This window comes from Neophocaena asiaeorientalis, unplaced genomic scaffold (genome assembly GCF_003031525.2).
Source record: "Neophocaena asiaeorientalis asiaeorientalis breed wild unplaced genomic scaffold, Neophocaena_asiaeorientalis_V1.1 scaffold195, whole genome shotgun sequence".
Lineage (NCBI taxonomy): Eukaryota > Metazoa > Chordata > Mammalia > Artiodactyla > Phocoenidae > Neophocaena > Neophocaena asiaeorientalis.
The window spans coordinates 95341-102698 of record NW_020172675.1 but is presented as its reverse complement, the minus strand read 5'-3'; positions in this window follow the sequence as shown (position 1 = coordinate 102698).

The window sequence follows — 7358 nt, the reverse complement described above, 5'->3', positions numbered from 1 at the left end:
TTTCCTATAAACTCCTCCCAATCACTTGCATTCACAAAAGTGAATTCTCTCACGGAATTCTGTATCAATGACAGACTAAACCTAAGGCTTGTTTGTTTTCCTTTCTTTTCTTTTCTTTTTTTTTTTTTTTTTTTTTTGTCACAGAACTGACCAAGAACTGATGAATAGTCAATTAACCAGGATTTATTGAGAGCTTATTATGTGTTAGATAAAGATCAAAAAGGAGGCATAAAGACCCTGCCCTATTCAAGGAGGCAAGCTATATACTTCACAGAAACAAAAGAGGCTATTATGTGGGGCAAACTGAACTCTAACAATGACACATGGAGTTCATTGGAAGGGTAATTGTACTAAATATGGAAGCTCAGAGGTTGATGCACAGAATGGATCATGTTGAAGATGTTCTGAGAAACGTCAAGGTTTAAATCAGCAGAGTGGAGGAGAGGAGAATGCCATATGTAGGAAACTGGAATTAACGAAGGGCAGGATTAGGCAAATCAAATAATAAGGTTGAGGAGAAAATTGTTATGCCTGGAATGTAAAGTTGGTCTGGGGAGATGATGAAAAATGAGGCAGAAAAACATTTTAGGATAGACTGTGGATCACCATTCCTGCCAGGATGAGAAACCAGGACTTGTGTTTTTAGCACTGATGTGTGAACACAGAATGGGTTTTCAGAGCCTGAGCACAGAGCCAGAGACATTCAATTTTGACTTGTGGCACATAAATCCACCATCTGCAGGATTGGGGTAACTTGCATGGTTTCTCTGATTCTTGATTTCCCTCAACGTAAAATTAAATTAATAAAATCTCATAGGTCTATGTACTATGTAAAGTAAGGTAGGTACTATAATAGAGTAGGTGCTGAAAATTTGGGGCTATTGCTTTCCAGTATTGGTTTATATTTTGTTTGTTTTGGAATAGCAGTCATGTTGATGTGATTGTTTTTCTTCTTAGCTTCTTAGTAATTATCTGACTTAGAATACTACTTTAAAAATACATCTTTTTCTATCTATTCTCATTAATGGTTTTCAGAACCAACATATTCTTCCTGATTATGGGATCATGAACTTTGAATTTCAATTTCCCTCTAGTCAACACTTCTTTACATTTTGGGAGCTACAGCCATCAGTCATCATCTGACCTTGTGTCATTTTCATAAATTAAAAGTTATAGAATAAATCTTTACAATGAAAAATGACAAGTAACCTGCAAATAACTTTTATTTTTATACTAAAAGAAAAAAGCTGCTTCATGAGTAGGTAAAATCAGCAACTTTAAAAGAGTTTTCGTCTTCAACAGAAATATTTCCCTCACTGACCTCCCCTGGTGCCTGAAATTCCACCATATGCTCTCCTCCTTAAAAAGTCATGGACCCAATGTGAGCATATTGATACAATTATGGCTTTCATGGGCATTATATTCTCTGGGAAAGGTAACATATTTACAAGCCAATACACCAAAAGTATATCTTTCATCTCATATTGGTCAACCTGTTACTCTCCTCTAACATCATGGAAGTGCTTCAAAGGTGGTCAATGACAAAATAAGAATTATAGAAAATACCTATAGTACTTGCTATATGCCAGGTATGTAAAATTCTTATAACATTTTTTGGAGATGGGTACTAATACTACCCTCATTTTACAGTCAAAATAACTGAAGCAGAGAGAGATGACTAAGTTTAAAAAATAAGTTACAGGACTGGAATTTGATTGAACTCAGATCCTTTGGCTTTAAGTCTAGTGCTTAACCATTGCTCGAAACTATCTTGCTCTATAAAATGGTTGCTTATTTCCTCCTCCATGATCAATGATGGGACCTTTTTGGGAGACATGAGGGAAATAGAAGTAGATCTGATGACAGAATTTTTTTTTCGTCTATAGGGCTTCGTCAATAATTGTGTACATCTGTGTTCCCTCCTCCTCCACCTTTGGAGATTGTAATTGCCATTTCAGGGCAGCTTCACCTGCAAAGCTTTGTAAGGCTATCAATGTTTATCTTTACCTGATCAGGGGAAATTAAAGTAGTTGCCTTCTTATGCCTGGCCTTGTTTCAAAACTTTAAAACTGAAAAGCAAACAGTATTTTATTAAAGTTTTTACAGTACACATTCAAGGTCTCCACAGCCTTGTATAGACTAAATTCTAGCCAGCAATGAAAAGCATACGTTCTGTTAAAGTACTTGAACAAGGAAGCCATTAGGCTATTAAACAAGGTGGCTCTTATGACTTGGCAGCATAGGTAAGCAAACCAAAACCTAAGCTAGTCTCAATTCTTATAAATGCCTCAAGGTTAATAAATCAAAATTTAAGAAAAACTAATCACAAATAGCCAATTAGGCTTTCCCAAATAGGGCAACAGCTTAAGTTATAGTCAATCAAATCATTTTCCTTTTTGCTTGTTTTGCTTCCAGTCTGCCCGATAAAAGTCTTTCCCTTAGCTCCTGCTGATAGAATATTTCTAATCATTTTTTGGCTTGTTGCTGCCTGATTCAAATAGATCTTTGCTCAAATAAAATCTTCAAAATTTTAATGTACCTCAGTTTATCTGTTAACAGTCACATTATGCTAAATCTCCTGGGAGCCTCATTTTATCAGCAAAGACCTGGGAAGAGGTATACAGAAAAAGAAAGGAAAATGTCCCACATCATGTATGATTACCCATCCTGACAGAATGGAAACAAAATCAGATAACTTTGATAGGGGAAGAGGCTGAAAGAATGATGCTCAAAAGAGCATGAAAGCTCAGAATTTTTTATGAAGTAGAACATATAAAGCCGAAAGAGATCTAAAAGACAAGGCTGTAATATATGGAGGATTTGGCACATACTATCTGAAGCTTAACAACCCAGAGATTGCATATCAATAATTGTGGAAGACTATATTTTCCAATGATGACCACAACAGTATCTACCATTCCTTTGTTCTGCAGTGTGACTTTGCTGCTCTTCCATCAAGAGTAAAATCTATATCTCCATCCTCCCTCCTTGAATCTGTATGACATGGAGTCAGTGACTGTTATCCAATATAATCTGGTAGTAGTGACACTGAGAATCCAGTAAACATGCTGGGACATCCAAGGTGCATGGAGTAATCATGTATAGGTGTTCCCATAGACAGTCCCAGCTTCCAGCTAACAGCCAGCATAAACTACAACCACATAAGTGATCTTAGTTATCTAAACTAGTCCATTCTATCAATGGTTCCAGCTCCAGCTGTTGTCTGACTGAAGCTACGTATAAGGCCTTGAGCAAACACTGGGCTGGTAAGCTCAGTCAACCCACAAAACCACAGAGATAATAATAAATTGTTGTTTTAAACTACTAAGTTTTAAGAAGACTTATTATACAGAAATAAGATAACCAAAAGAATACTGCAACCAAAGGGGGCAGAACATAATACTACCTAAAGAGTTCTTAATATCTAAGAACTAAGCAGAAGGAATTCTAGGGTACTGATACACCAGCATATGACAACCACACTAGACATACCTTCCCCTTTATTGAGGTCCTATGCCCTAATTCTAATGAAGACCACCATTCTCACTTCCTTTAGCACAGAAAAGACTTAATTTCTTCTTGAGATTTTTGGCCTCTTTCTTCTGAATCAATGTACTGCAGATTTACACTGGACGTTTTATCTCTAGGTCCTGCTGTAGTTCCTATGAGAAGTAATTCCTCCCCTGAACCCACCAGACCTAATAATAAAGACCTATCAGGAGATGGGGAGTAATGGACAGGAGATCACTTGAAACTCAGAAAGAGGCCAATAATTCCACTCCCATCTTTCATTCTTCAAATATCAATGAACATTTTTCATGAAAAAGATAAAAATAAATACAGCATTGACCAAAATAATACCTCATGCACCAGTGAATTATTGGTGAGTTTCTCTATTTCCATCTTCATCTTCCAAATTCCCTTCAAATCTTCTGCAGGTGTGTCATGAAACTTCAAACAGGATATCTTTGAAATACTCTGGCCACTTGCTGTTGAACTTGGGCCTCTAGAACCTCCATGAAGTTATTCTACTTCTTCCTATTCTCCTATGCTTTTGATGTGGCTGCTTGCAGCTTGTTATCTGTGTTCTACCCTCTCAGGTGCCTTCAAAGTATGTCTGATAGTTTCACTAGTTTAGTCAATTTATATGTATTTGATTTTTTCCTGCTTTGATTAAATGTCAGTGGCACTTCAGTTGGTAGCACAAACACATTAATGTTACCAGTAAGCTTAACAAAAAGCACAAGTTTTTCTCCAGCTTCTTAAACTTCCATTTCTAGATATTATTTTGGAGAAGATTACATCATAATTCTAAGATTTTCTTTCTTATCGAAATAAAGGCACAATAATAGATCCTTTCTTGAACTCATCTATTAATAGAACTCAAAGTGTCCCTAGATACCAAATGCCAAGGTGGCTAAATAAATCACATTATTTAGATATGTAATAGATTAACAACTATCTACTTGAGTATATTTTGCTTTGAAAAGTCTACTGTGAAGTGGTCCAGGAGGTTATAAATCCCTGAGAAGAGCCTTTTTAGGCATGGTGATTCAAAGTAGAGATGGGCAGTGGCAATCAAAGAGTTGGAGCTGTTGCTAGGTGATAAACTGAGCCTAGAATTAATACAGTTCAGGAGCGAAGGCACATTTCTGCCTGGATTCTTTTCTAGCAGATAAGGCAGGCTTGGGGATCATGAGGGTGGGTGGAATTTAACAGCAGTATAATTGCTAGCTCTCTGCTGTATTAGTTTTGGTGAAGATTGACCCTATGCTCATGTCCTTGCAAAAAAAGTTGTCCTTTTATTAAAAGCTGATGCTTGAAGAAAGTGTCCAAATTTCCTTGTGCATAGCATCATTCAGTGGCTGTGTCCACCAAGAAGAGTAAGTGCTCCATGCAACTGAGAGAGTATGTAGAATATTTCTGTCTTGGCATAATTTGTCAATTCTATTTTTTAATCTCTTAGTGTGATCTGCTAAATAAGCTGCTTTAAAAACTAAAATAAGACCCAGAAAAAAGATCATTTCATAAAATCAATACAGATTTTTAGCTCCAAAGGTAAATCTAAACAACAGATTGCCTTCAGTAAATTGCTTTTCCCACTGCACAGTATAGTTTTTGTTTTGTTGCATGTACAAGTGTGTGTGTCTGTGTGTAGGTCATAGGTCATCATCATGATGTTTTTCTTTCACTCATTAATTTACTATTCTTTTTTTTAAAAAATTTGTTCAGCAAATGATTGTAGAGTACCTACTAAGTCCCATGTTCTCTTTAAGTACTGGGATATGATATTGAATAACATGCTCAAAACCTGATCAGAGAGACAAAGAAATAGTAACAGTAGAGGGTAAGGGCTGAGAGGCAAACATGGACCTTGTGCTAAAGGAACACAAGTGAGAGGGTGACTTACTTTTTCTGGAAGTGTCAGAAAACCTTTGCAGGAGTGGGAACTGAAGCAGATATTAAGGGATTTTCCAGGTTGTAAGCTATATTTTTAAAAAGTGTACATTTTAGACAAAGAAATAGAAAAATAGAATGCACAGTGCACTTGGGGTTTAGTATGGCAAGTAACAAAGCCCCATGTTAAAGAAGGTAAGCACCAAGTAGGCTTAACCCCTGGTCTACCTGGCTGGTTGTGGGAACTTAAATAAGCCTCTGACCTCCCTGTGTCTCACTTTCCTCATCTGGCAATAATAATTATATCTACCTCATAAGGTTGTTCAGCAGACTAAAACAGTTCCTGTCAAGTTCTTACAAAAATGAATGACTACATAAATGTTTTATTGAAACATGGTGATTCAAAGTAGAGATGGACATCAAAAAATCTATAAACAATAAATGCTGGAGAGGGTGTGGAGAAAAGGGGACACTCTTGCACTGCTGGTGGGAATGTGAATTGGTTCAGCCACTATGGAGAACAGTATGGAGGTTCCTTAAAAAACTACAAATAGAATTACCATATGACCCAGCAATCCCACTACTGGGCATATACCCTGAGAAAACCAAAATTCAAAAAGAGTCATGTACCAAAATGTTCACTGCAGCTCTATTTACAATAGCCCGGAGATGGAAACAACCTAAGCGTCCATCATCGGATGAATGGATAAAGAAGATGTGGCACATATACACAATGGAATATTACTCAGCCTTAAAAAGAAATGAAATTGAGCTATTTGTAATGAGATGGATAGACCTAGAGTCTGTCATACAGAGTGAAGTAAGTCAGAAAGAAAAAGACAAATACCGTATGCTAACACATATATATGGAATTTAAGGGGAAAAAATGTCATGAAGAGCCTAGGGGTAAGACAGGAATAAAGACGCAGACCTACTGGAGAACGGACTTGAGGATATGGGGAGGGGGAAGGGTGAGTTTTGACAGGGCGAGAGAGAGTCATGGACATATACACACTAACAAACGTAGTAAGGTAGATAGCTGGGGGGAAGCAGCCGCAAGGCACAGGGATATTAGCTCGGTGCTTTGTGACAGCCTGGAGGGTTGGGATGGGGAGAGTGGGAGGGAGGGAGACGCAAGAGGGAAGACATATGGGAACATATGTATAGCTGATTCACTTTGTTATAAAGCAGAAACTAACACACCATTGTAAAGCAATTATACCCCAATAAAGATGTTTTAAAAAAAAAAAAAAAAGTAGAGATGGAAAAGTGACAATAAAAGACTTGATTTTTATAGATGAAATTAAGGGTCTGATTTGGCAAAGAGATGGGAATGAAATTAAAACTTAGGAAGGTATAGAGCATAACTGAAGATTGTAGTATGAAGTTTGGATTTTATTTTTATCCAAGATCATGCCTTAGAAGTGCTTTTAAGTAGAATGATTGCCTAATTAAGTACTCATCTATAAAAAGTTCCTTGATGGTGATATATAGGAAGGAAACCCAATTTTGAGATCCTTACAATAATGCAAATAAGATAAGTACTTGAGCTAGAAACAAGGGAAGTGGAGGAGTGAGAATGTATATTAAAGATTATAAAGACAACCTATAGCTTTTGGGAACTATATTTTGGATTATAAGTAGCCTAAAATAATTGATATATTCTTGTTTACATAACTAGATGTACAGTTTCTATTCATTAAAATAGAAAATTCAGGAAAAAAGTAAGTTGAAAATAGTATGATGAGTTGGTTTTCAGACATGATGAGCTTGAAGTATTTAGGGCTATCACGATAGACAGCTATATGTCCTGATGTCAGGTGTTGAATATTTATTCAATATGAATCTTGAAATATAGAATTAATAATCCCAAGCTTAAGTATGGTTAAGCCATAGAAACAGTTAGATAATAAAACTAGAATTTACTGAGTGCTTACTATATGCTAGGACACAAACTAATC